The sequence below is a fragment of the Schistocerca cancellata genome, chromosome 1, assembly GCF_023864275.1.
Source record: "Schistocerca cancellata isolate TAMUIC-IGC-003103 chromosome 1, iqSchCanc2.1, whole genome shotgun sequence".
Taxonomy (NCBI): Eukaryota; Metazoa; Arthropoda; class Insecta; order Orthoptera; family Acrididae; genus Schistocerca; species Schistocerca cancellata.
The window spans coordinates 771530916-771544735 of NC_064626.1; positions in this window are offsets into that span (position 1 = coordinate 771530916).

The following is a 13820-nucleotide window of genomic DNA, read 5'->3' on the forward strand; positions in this document are numbered from 1 at the left end:
TCTGGCACACACAAAGGAAAATTCCAAAGTCAGCTTTTACTTATAAATAAATGCACTAATTGCCTGGATTTTTTCTCAGAAGAATCTATGACAACTTCTACACTGACATGCTGAATGTGACACTGCAGTGTCAGTTTATCTCAGTCAAAACTACGAAAAAGTGCAGCACCAACAAAGCACGTCTTCTGTCTGGCACAGCTAAATGCATCCATCAGTGGCAGAGTCCTATCTGCCCTCCTAAACTTCCAGTTCACTACTTACTGACTGACTGAGTCACACTAAGACTTGAGCAGTTATGGGTGTACACATCTCCACATACCATGTGATGGACTGAACAAAGAAGAAAAAGACAATCAAGTGTGAAAATTGCAAACAAGAGTATAAGAGAGAGTAAAAGTAGTATTTAACAAAGAAATTTGCCAAACAGCCATGCAAATTGAAAAGTTATTTTTTTTTTTTTTTCGCTACCAGTTTTGGCAATTCAACATGCCATTTCCACGCCCCACATGCACCTTTGAAAAATTATCAATATTGACATACTGGAGCCATCTGTTTCTGGACGTCGTGAATTCTCAAGTGCTTCATTTGAAGATCTGACTGCAACTCAAGTCTTCAAATAAAACATCCAGAAACAGATGGCCCCAATAAACTGATATCGATAATTTATATCTAAAAACAAAGATGATGTGACTTACCAATCGAAAGCACTGGCACGTCGATAGACACACAAACAAACACAAACATACACACAAAATTCTAGCTTTCGCAACCAACGGTTGCCTCATCAGGAAAGAGGGAAGGAGAGGGAAAGACGAAAGGATTTAAAACCCAAATCCTTTCGTCTTTCCCTCTCCTTCCCTCTTTCCTGACGAGGCAACCATTGGTTGCGAAAGCTAGAATTTTGTGTGTATGTTTGTGTGTCTATCGACGTGCCAGCACTTTCGTTTGGTAAGTCACATCATCTTTGTTTTTAGATATATTTTTTCCCACGTGGAATGTTTCCTTCTATTATATTGATATCGATAATTTTTTAGAGATGCACATGGGGCCTGAAGATGGCATATTGAATTGCCGAAACTGGTAGTGAAAACAAAATAAAATAACTTTTCAATTTGCACAGTTGTTTGGCACATTTCTTCGTTAAATATTTGACTAGCTGCTGTCCCACATCCACAAGGGGTCAACTGAGACTAAAAAGTAGTATGTTAAAAAATTCACAGGTTAGGAGCTGTCTGGGATTCAGTGGACTGAATCTTCATAACGAAAGAAGAGCATTGAGGCAACACCCCTCTATGCAGACTTCACAAGCTGTGGAAAGGCAGGGAAGTGAGCTGACTAGGGCGTCCTACTGCCAGCCTGGAATATTGCTGGCACAGCATGGTGCAAGGCTCCATTCTGCCACAGTAACGAGCTGAATTTCCTCATGCTATGTGGGGCCCAACACCGCACTGCCTTGGTCACCTACACGACCAAAGTGGGGCACTGTCACAACTGTATGTACTTGCTTCTCAGACCCTAGCAGTACCTTGTCTTCAAGTACTACTCATGTCGAGACATACTCCGCGCCAGACATCGGTCCCATGTGGGCCATGCAGTTTCAACCACAATAGCCACATGAACCACTATTTGCTGGTATGGGAGTTACGCCTAGATCTGTTGGTAGCAAGGCCTGTGCCAGTACCAGCAAGAGAGTACCATCTCTAGGGTGACTTCATCTGGTCTCCAGGTGTCTCTTAGGATTCTGGGTTCAGTGCCTGCAAATCAACATGCCATGAACCTGATCGACCACTGGAAATGGCTGACCGCGCAGCATATGCACCTGCCGCCTGATGTCAGTCTTGCGCACCTCTGAGGCCACATCTACCACTACCACTTCACTGAGGCAGCACACAGCTGCCCTGCTCAAGGCCAAGTACACTGTCGTATATTATGCTGAGGAAGCAACTGTTGCCCGGGAGGCCACACATACACCACCGCCTCACCAGCACCGACCCCTGTATGAGTGTCTTACTGAATAAAGAATGTTATTGCTAATTGAGCTCTTCTGATCTGTGGGTGCCAGGCAAGAAGCATACACATCTAAATCTACACTACATAGATATTCCACAAGCCACCATAAGGTTTTTGGTGGAAGTTACCCTGTACCACTACTTGACATTTCCCCTCCTGTTCCACTCACAAATAGAGCGAGGGAAATACGAATGTCTGTACATCTCTGTATGAGCCCTAATTTCTCATATCTTATCTTTGTGTTCCTTATTTGTGATGTATGTTAGTGAGAGCAGAATTGTTTGGCAGTCCGCTTCAAATGCTGGTTCTCTAAATTTTCTTGGTAGCGTTTCCTGAAAAGAACACCGCCTTTCTTCCAGGAATTCCCATTTGAGTTCCCGAAGCAACTCCATAACACTTAAGTTTTGTTAAAACCAACTGGTAACAAATTTAGCAGCCCTTCGCTGAATTGCTTCAATGTCTTCCTTCATTATATTCGAACTGGGAATGTGTTTAAGGATACTGCAGCAAACAGAAGATAGGGATATTGGTCTGTAATTTTGCTGGTCTGTTCTTTTACCTTTCTTATATACTGGAATCACCAGCACTTTTTTTCAATTGCTTGGGGCTTTCACGATAAAGGCAAGCTAGGTAAGTGGGCAATAGAGGACTCTTTGTAAAATCGAACTGGGATTCCATCCAGAGCTGGTGATTCATTTCTTTTCAAATCTTGTTTCTCAATGCCAGGTATGTTTATTTCTATGTTGTCCATACAGGAGTCTGTCCAACAGTCAAATGATGGTATGTTTGTACAGTTCTCCTGCGTGAACGACTTATTGAATGTGAAATTTAAAATTTGGGCTTTCGTTTTCCTATCTTCAACTGCCACACCAAATTGGTCGACAAGGGACTGAATGGAAGCCTTAGACCCACTTTTAAGGTGTGACAATGGTGGTGGTGGTTGTATGCTCCGTGCATAGATCTTTTTATAAATGCATGAATCTCTACTAACCTTCACTTGTTGTCATTTGTGCATCCCCTTTGGAACTTAGAGTGCAACAGCCTCCGCTTCCTCAGCATCTTATGAATTTTGATATTAAACCATGGTGGATCTTTTCCATCCTTTGTCCACTTACTAGGCACGTAACTCACCAGTCCACAATGTACAATCAGCTTAGACTTTGCCCATAATTCCTCTACATCGGCCTTACTGGTACTAAGTGATGCCAATTCACTGTCCAAGTAAGCTGTTAATAACTGCTTATATGCTCTAACTAGCCTTCTTGATTGATTTATAAGGTTCTGTAATCACAGTTGCTGTAATGAAATTGCTAATCCCCATTTCTATATTGACATTGATGATAAGGTCTGGCCTGTTTGTAGTTTCAAGGTCTAGGAAATTTCCAGTGTGTGTGGACTTCCGAGCTAGCTGCTCAAGACAGTATTCAGAAAATATGTTCAAAAGTATTTCACATGACTGTCTGTCTGTACCCCCTGCAATGAATTCCTAGACATCCCAGTCTATACTCGGCAGGTCACCTCCAGCTAGTATAGCATAATCTTATGTGCTATTGACTTTCTTTGGATGACTCTAGAACTGCCACAGTGGAATCAGGTGGCCAGTAAAAACATCCAACTATTACGTTAGTTTCACCTACACCTGTTTTACGCAACCAGACAACTTCAGTATCACACTCAATTTTGATCTTAATAGAGACAATATTTTTGTCAGCTGCATTGAAAACTCCCCTAATCTGTAGTAGGTAATCCATCATCCTGCACATGCAATCCTGAGATGATTATTCTGGCATTTAATGGAATCTGCACCCCCGACACTATTTTTAAAAAATGAGAACTTACACTACTTCAGAAATGTGAAGTCCCTGGTTAGCACCTTTCTCTCAGAATAAATCAGTGGGCTATGCAGTTCTTGGAGCAGTGGAACAGATTATGGGCCTTGTAAAGCAATTGATAAGCCATCTTTTTTTCATGACACTACAAACAGGTCTGAATAAAAACCTAACACACAATTTATTCTTATGTGACGTATTGTGCAAATCACATTTCAGCTGACTCTAACTTTTATTTTCAGCAACAAATGTTATTAAGAAGTAACTAACTAAAGTTTGTTCAGTTGATAACTTCTCTGAACTGATGTCCACACATGAACAAAACTGTTAAGTGACATTTTTCTTTTAGTCTGCTATAATTGATAGACAAGTATATATATATATATATATATATATATATATATATATATAAAGAAAGATGATGAGACTTACCAAACAAAAGCGCTGGCAGGTCGATAGACACACAAACAAACACACAAAATCTAGCTTTCGCAACCAATGGTTGCCTCGTCAGGAAAGAGGGAAGGAGAGGGAAAGACAAAAGGATTTGGGTTTTAAGGGAGAGGGTAAGGAGTCATTCCAATCCCGGGAGCGGAAAGACTTACCTTAGGGGGAAAAAAAGGACTGGTATACACTCGCACACACACACATATCCATCCTCATATACACAGACACAGGCAGACATTTGTAAAGGCCAAGAGTTTGGGCAGAGATGTCAGTCGGGGCGAATGTACAAAGGCAAAGATGATGTTGAAAGACAGGTGAGGTACGAGCGGCGGCAAATTGCCTCTCCCTTAAAACCCAAATCCTTTTGTCTTTCCCTCTCCTTCCCTCTTTCCTGACGAGGCAACCATTGGTTGCGAAAGCTAGATTTTGTGTGTATGTTTGTGTTTGTTTGTGTGTCTATCGACCTGCCAGCGCTTTTGTTTGGTAAGTCTCATCATCTTTCTTTTTAAATATATTTTTCCCACGTGGAATGTTTCCCTCTATTATATATATCACACAATGAACTAAATTTAGTCTCTATAGCCATATTCAGGTGATCGGTACATAATGGTAACACAAAATTGAATTTGGATCTTGTACAAATATATCAAATGCTCAGACATACTCTGAAGTTGATTTAGCAGTAAACAGAGCATTCCCATTACTTGCACACAGATGTTTTCTCACTAACCAATCTTTCATTCAGATATTCTTGAAGAAAAGTCACTGTAGGCAACAGGTCCTTCTTGGCTTTGAATACATTCTACTTTGTATAAACATCTTCACGTTTAAGGAAACACGTTATAATACGTATCCCTGGGATTGATATTTTGCTTATTTCCGTAACTGGACAGTGCGCGCATTTCTTTGCTGGAGAAAGTGTGGCACCGAGGAACAGTAGAGCATATGACACTTCATTCTTGCTGAGATGGCCACTACCATCCAGCAAGACACCAAGGCATATTTATATAAGTCATGGAGCAAAAGGCCTCATAAGGACCTTCTAATAATAATAATAATAATAATTATAATTATTATTATTATTATTATTATAGCTATTTTTGTCCAGTAAAATATGTAATAATGGATAATCTGTCTTGTGATAGAACCTGCATCCAGTGTATATTGGACTAGGTCATGGAGGGCATCTACTGGTTCTGGCACTTGCACTTTAGAATGAATAAGTTTGTATCTGGAAGTTGTTCAAGGGAAATAGCACAAATCAGGAAGAACCTGTATGATGAATAGAATTGTAAATACATACAGATTCAATCACTTCCATCCTGCTCCAAAAAAAATTAAAAGTTCAGTACTTAATGCCATAAAAAGAAACTCTTTTCAACTGGCAATGGGTGTTGCTGTATTCTCATTTTGTGACTCCCAACTTCCTCATGTGAAACAGCAACATTTAACATTACAATGTATTTCTCTTTATTGGGTGAAATAAACTTGACCTTGCCCATAATGAGTTCCATATCTTACCTTTTCTAATTTCCTAAAACTCATCGAACTAATAGGATCCCTGTCAAACTAGTTTAGTGGTCCAAATATTACAAGTTGTGTTACACTAAAACCGTATCAATCAGTCAATTCATTTTATCTATTATGCACAAGACGTACACAATGGTCTGCAATATTAAATCAAAAGGTATACCCATTAGTACATTTCATTCATTTGAATTTAAACCACACCCTTCAGATGTTTTACAGAATACCAACCTAAAAATTTTCTCATTGTTCAACTGATTCATCAACTCTCCAAGATTTTATCCCATTATTAATATCTGTAGTGATGTTCACCGTGTTACAAATGGTGATAGATTAGATTAGTACTTGTTCTATAGATCATGAATACGACACTTCATAATGGTGCGGAACGTGTCAGGTTAATAAAAGGCGTCTATACAAGATATTACATTACACTTATTATATCCAAAAATTCATCTAATGAGTAGAAGGAGTTGCCATTAAGAAATTCTTTTAATTTCCTTCTAAATGCTATATGGCTATCTGTCAGACTTTTGATGCTATTAGGTAAGTGACCAAAGACTTTCGTCGCAGCATAATTTACCCCCTTCTGAGTCAAAGTTAGATTTAACCTTGAGTAGTGAAGATCATTCTTTCTCCTAGTGTTGTAGCCATGTACACTGCTATTACTTTTGAATTCGTTCGGATTGTTAATAACAAATTTCACAAGTGAATATATATATTGTGAGGCTACAGTGAAGATCTCTAGCTCTTTAAATAAGTGTCTGCAGGATGATCTTGGATGAGCTCCAGCAATTATTCTGATTACACGCTTTTGTGCAATGAACACTCTTTTACTCAATGATGAGTTACCCCAGAATATGATGCCATAGGAAAGCAGAGAATGAAAATAGGCATGGTGAGCTAATTTACTCAGATGTATATCGCCAAAAATTTGTAATGACCCTAATAGCATAAGTAGCTGAACTCAAAAGTTTCAGCAGATCCTCAGTGTGTTTTTTCCAGTTCAACCCCTTATCAATGCATACACCTAAAAATTTTGAATATTCTACCTTAGCTACTGATTTCCGATCGAAGTCTATTTTTATCAATGGTGTCATTCCATTTACTGTGTGGAACTGTATATAATATGTTTTGTCAAAGTTTAATGAGAGCCCATTTGCAGAGAACCACTTAATGATTTTCTGAAAAACATCGTTTACAATTTCACCAGTAAATTCTTGTCTGTTGGGTGTGATAGCTATACCTGTATCATCAGCAAAAAGTACCAGCTTTGCATCTTCGTGAATATAGAATGGCAAGTCATTAATATATATTAAGAACAACAGAGGACCCAAGACCGAACCTTGCGGCACCCCATTCTTGATTGTTCCCCAGTTTGAGAAATCACCAGTTTTTTGCATATTATGTGAACTGCTTATTTCAACTTTCTGCACTCTTCCAGTTAGGTATGATTTAAACCATTGGAGCACAGTCCCATTCATACCACAGTACTTGAGCTTATCTAGAAGTATTCCATGATTTACACAATCAAAAGCCTTTGATAGATCACAAAAAATCCCAACCGGTGACTTCCGGTTACTCAGAGCATTTAATATTTCATTAGTGAAAGTATATATAGCATATTCTGTTGAAAAACCCTTTTGGAAACCAAACTGACATTTTGTTAAAACTTTATTTTTACAGAGGTGTGAAGCTACTCTACAATACATTACTTTTTCAAAAATTTTGGATAAGGCAGTCAGAAGAGAGATTGGGCAGTAGTTGTTGACATCAGACGTATCCCCTTTTTTATGCAGTGGTTTAACAATGGCGTACTTCCGTCTATCTGGGAACATACCCTGCTTCAGAGAGCTACTACATATATGGCTAAGAATCCCACTTATTTCTTGGGAACAAGCTTTTATTATCCTGCTGGAAATGCCATCAATTCCATGTGAGCTTTTATTCTTGAGGGGGTTTATTATCTTCCACATTTCAGCAGGAGAGGCGGGTGGAATTTCAATTGTATCAAAAGGTGTGGCTAAGGCCTCTTCCATTAACTGCTTTGCTTCTTATAACGAACATTTAGATCCTATTTTCTCTACAACATTTAAAAAATGATTATTCAAAATGTTTTCGACTTCTGGCTTGTTGTTTATCAAGTTTCCATTCGCTTTAATGGTGATATCATACTGTACTCTAGGTTGCCCTGTCTCCCTTGTAATAATATTCCAAACTCCAGGATAGCAAAACAATCCTTATGTTAGTTACGCATGAAATAAAATATATTTATAAACACTTGGAAGCATTGTATTTGGTACATCAAACATTGTTTTTGCTAGTTGAAACAGGCAATACTGTCATATAACCCCCCAAAAAATTGCAGGTTTAACATATGAGATTTGCTTTCAGGAACAGTAACAGCAGTCTTTATTTATATGAATTGTGGACATAGTATCAGCATTTTTGTGGTGTTCCATGCCATTAGCATTCAATAAATGCTTATTATCCATCCCTTGTTAGCAAGTTTTGTAACTGTCACAAATTAATAGTTCCCCGTGCATGTAACCTTGTAAGAATGTGGTTTATTAATTAATAGCTCCCATTCCATGCCACTTAAACTCCCTGCTAAAGTGAAACTTACCTTAAATACCACCAAAGTCTTATTTTGAACCTTACAACTGGTCTGAATTAAAAGTCATTAGGTTACTTTGCACACAAAACAATACTGTTTTCTGCAAAATTTTGTTATTGAGCAACACTACTATCACAGGTTCTCTAGTTCCACTTACCTACAAATCTGTCATTTATCTAGATTTTATATTTACCATTCTTCTTATGACTCACTGAGTTTTTGTTTAAGTGTGACAAAGTGGAATGTTGGAATTTTATCATGCCCTTCATACACCACTCACTGTGTTAGTTGGTCTTACTCCTCATTACCTTGAAGAATATAATATTCTTCAACCCATATAAGAATTGCCTTCTTTCTACTAATTTCAAGACATCTTCCCAATTCTCAAAAATACTCCATATGTAAGCATGGTGCCTAGTCTTAAGGCTGTACACGAGTCTGACAATTACTATGGTACTATTCTTTTACATTGCTGCTGCATATTTGAGTGCCTTCAAGATTAAAGCCACCTCTGCAGTCTTTTTTGTTGCTGCATACAAGATGCTAGGACAATATACTAGGGAACACTTCTCCAGCCTTTGGAATAGGTGTGAAACCAGATGTCAAAGGAATGCAAAGGCATGCTGATAAAACAGGTCAGTAAAGCCCATATGACAGAAATTCTCAGGGAACTTAAAGAGAAATGTCTGGAAAAAAGGCACCACTGTTCTTGCAGAATACGATCAGATAAATTTAAAGAACTGGTATTAATCTCTTTTAGATTATCGACATTGGCACCATGAGAATAAGATGACAGATTAGAGTACATATTAGTACATGTAGACAGTAACTTTTCTCTCAGTCTATATGTGAATGAATAGGACACACTGGCTAAAGTTATCACAATTGAACTCTAATAAACACGATTCACACTTATAATTCACGTACTAAAATATGGGAGTGTTATGTTTTATGGTGATCAGAGTATGACAAATTACTCAGTACGAAATTTCTGTTGAAGAGGATTTAATTACAATTATAAGTAGGGTAGATATGGATCATGAAGTAATTTATTGCACTGAAATTCACAATTAAATGTTCTGTACAATATTTTTTATATATAAACACAAAATGGAAATATCATCAAAAAATAAATATGCATGGAACATAGTGACTAGAAATGATTTCACAAAACAAATACAACAATGTGCATCAGGCAATTTACTTACACAAAACAACAAAATACTTTGGAGATCATTGTACGCCTGGATGCAAACGAAACAAAGTAAATGGTCCCTTAAATCACTGAAACAGAACAGGTATTAAAAATACCAAAAACAAACTACAATACACCATGTTACATTTTGGGGGGAGTATTGGACAATGTGTGAATCATTTACATTCTCATGTACAACAGTAAACTGGAACAAAACTTACTTTTCCTTTTTCTTTTTTTACAATTTAAAATTAAACAGCATATTCATTGTCTGTTACCTAGTTAAAACTACTTCAAGAAAGGGAAATGTCTGTAAGTTCATCTCTCAAACTTACATTAACATTTAATCAACAGAGCATGAAATGTAAACAATTTATTAATAATAATTTTTAACATAGACTTTGATCAGAATATTATAAACTATTTGTTTTACTCTTTATCCTTTACAAATAAATAATATGTCTGTCTCTTACAAAATGCATTGATTAACAAGCTTTACATTGGAACAGAGGTAAGATTTACCAAAGAGAGTTACAGACTAAACTATGTCAAACAATCCAATTTTATCACAGGTATTAATTTTTTTAAGTATGTTCAGTACTCACTTTGCATAATTACGTAAATACGACAGGCTAACAACATTTTTAGCATTGCTTTTAATTAACAGATTTGAAAAATTACAGCAGTGTTTTTCACCTGTTGTTCTGGGTTACCAAAATACTGATAAGTAATTCAGAGAAAACAAAAGATATTATCAGTACAGAACATGATGCAAAGAAAAAGTAACTCCAAAACAAAGGAATGTATTATTTTTGTGGATAATAAAATAGTTCATCTTCACTGAAATTAAAATCATGGTACAGAACAGAACAAAAATGCAAAAATTTTAGCTAGCTCAAAATGATGTTGTACGACATGAGTACAGGACTTAAATATAACAATTCAGTATCACCAATTCTAAGATTCCGGAGTATGTAACATTCTAAAGAGAGCAATGGACTACAAGGATAAGGAAAGAAGAAAGGAAATTGTCTATTTATGGGAGAAATGCATTAGAGAGTTAGTATAAAGAAAGGTTATGGTTTAACATTCCATCAACAAGTTCATTAGAGATTGAGCACAAGCTTAGGGAAGGAGGCGGAAGAAAATCAGCCATGCCCTTTCAAAGGAACTATCCCAAGATTTGCCTTAAGCAATTTACAGAAATCATGAGAAACCTAAAAATGGATGGCTAGTTGGGGACTTGAACCATCTTCCCCTCAAATCTGAGACCAGTGTGGTAATGAACCATAAACCATGCCAATGGTGGGGAGGCTTGCATGCTTCAGCACACAGATAGCCGTACCATAGGTGCAAACACAACGGAGGGGCATCTGTTGAGAGGTCAGACAAACGTGTGGTTCCTGAAGAGGGGCAGCAGCCTTTGCAGTACCTTGTGACATCAACCAAACTGGCTTTGCTGTGCTGGTACTGCGAACAGCTGAAAGCAAGGGGAAACCACAGCCATTATGTTTCCTGAGGGCATGCAGCTTTACTGTATGGTTAAGTGACGATGGCATCCTCTTGGGTAAAATATTAGCAAGGTAAAATAGTCCCCTATTTGGATCTCTGGGTGGGGACTACTCAGGAAAACATCATTATCAGGAGAACCAAAACTGGCATTCTACAGACTGGAATATGGAATGTCAGATCCCTTAATCACATACGCAGGTTAGAAAATTTAAAAAGAGAAATGGGTAGGATAAAGTTAGATATAGTGGGAATTTAATAATCATGGGGGATTGGATGGAAAGGAGGAGAAGGAAAAGTATTAGGTAAATATGGAATGGGGGTAAGGAATGAAAGAGGAAGCCACCCAGTAGAATTTTGCACAGAGCATAACTCAATCATAGTTAACACTTTGTTCAAGAATCATTTAAGAATACGTATACGTGAAAGAGGCCTGGAGACACTGGAGGGTTGCAGATAGATTATATAATGGTAAGACAAGACAGAGATTCAGGAACTAGGTTTTAAATAGTAAGACACTTCCAGGGGCAGATGTAGACTGACTGCAATCTATTGGTTATGAACTGCAGATTACAACTGAAAAAACTGCAAAATGGTGGGAATTTAAGGAGATGGGACCTGGATAAACTGAAAGAACCAGAGGTTGTAGATAGTTTCACAGAGAGCATTAGGTAAAGATTGACAAGAATGGGGAAAGAAATACAGTAGAAGAAGAATTGGTAACTGTGAGAGATGAAATAGTGAAGGCAGCAGAAGATCATGTAGGTAAAAGGACGAGGGCTAGTGGAAATCCGTGGGTAACAGAAGAGATATTGAATTTAGTTGATGAAAAGAGAAAATATAAATATGCAGTAAATGAATCAGGCAAAAAGGAATATATACGTCTCAAAAATGAGATTGACAGGAAGTGCAAAATGGCTAAGCAGGGATGGCTAGAGGGCAAATGTAAGGATATAAAAGCATGTATCACTAGGAAGTTAGATACATATTTCCTCAGGGAAAATTAAAGATACCTTTGGAGGAAAGAAAACCACCTGTATGACTATCAAAAGCTCAGGTGGAAAAACAGTCCTACGCAAAGACGGGAAAACAGAAAGGTGGAAGGAGTATATACATGGTCTATACAAGGACAATGTACTTGAGGGCAATATTATGGAAATGGAAGAGGACGTAGTTGAAGATGAGAAGGGAGATATGATACAGTGTGAAGAATTTGACATACCACTGAAAGACCTGTCGAAACAAGGCCCCAGGAGTAGACAACATTCCATTAGAACTACTAATAGCCTTGGGATAGCCAGCCTAGACAAAACTCTTCCACCTGGTGATCTACATGTATGAGACAGGGGAAATACCCCCAGACTTCAAGAAGAATATTGTATTCCAATCCCAAAGACAGCTGTGAAAATTACCGAACCATCAGTTCAATAAGTCACAGCTGCAAAACACTAATACGAATTCTTTACAGACACATGGAAAAACTGGTAGGAGCTGACCTCAGGGAAGACAAGTTTGGATTCTGTAGAAATGTTAGAGCACACAAGGCAATACTGATCCTAAGACTTATCTTAGAGAATAGGTTCAGGAAAGGCAAACCAATGTTTCTAGCTTTTGACAATGTTCACTGGAATACTCTCTTTCAAATTCTGAAGATGGCAGGTGTCAAATACAGGGAGCAAAAGGCTATTTACAATTTGTACAGAAACCAGATGGCAGTTACAAGAGCCGAGGGGCACAAAAGTGAAGCAGTGGTTGGAAAGGGAGTGAGGCAGGGCTCTAGCCTATCCCCGACATTATACAAGCTGTATACTGAACAAACAGTAAAGGAAACAAAAGAAAAATTTGGAGTAGGAATTAAAATCCATGGAGAAGAAATTAATACTTTGAGGTTTGCTGATGACATTGCAATTCTGTCAGAGACAGCAAAGGACCTAGAACAGCAGTTGAATGGACAGTGCCTTGAAAGGAGGATATAAGATGAACATCAACAAAAGCAAAACGAGTACAATGGAATGTAGTCTAACTAAATCAGGTGATGCTGAAGGAATTAGATTAGGAAATAAGACACTTAAAGTAGTAAATGAGTTTTGCTTTTTGGGGAGAAAAATAACTCATTCTGGTCGAAGTAGAAAAGATATAAAATGCAGACTGGCAATGCCAAAGAAAGTGTTTCTGAAGAAGATAAATTTGTTAACAATGAGTATAGATTTAAGTGTCAGGAAGTCTGTTCTGAAAGTATTTGTATGGTGTGTAGCCACGTATGGAAGTGAAACATGGACGATAAATAGTTTACACAAGAAGAGAATAGAAGCTTTCGAAATGTGCTGCTGCAGAAGAATGCTGAAGATCAGATGGGTAGATCACGTAACTAATGAGGAGGTATTGAATAGAATTGGGGAAAAGCTGAATTTGTGGCACAACATGACTAGAAGACAGGATCGGTTGGTAGGAAATGTTCCGAGGCATCAAGGGACCGCCAATTTAGTATTGGAGGGAAGCGTGGAGGGTAAAAATCGTAGAGGGAGACCAAGATATGAATACCCTAAGCAGATTCAGAATGATGTAGGTTGCAGTAGTTATTCGGAGATGAAAAAGATTGCACGGGATAGAGTAGCATGGAGAACTGCATCAAAGCAGTCTCTGGACTGAAGACAACAACAACAATGTGGTGTACCACATTGTACCA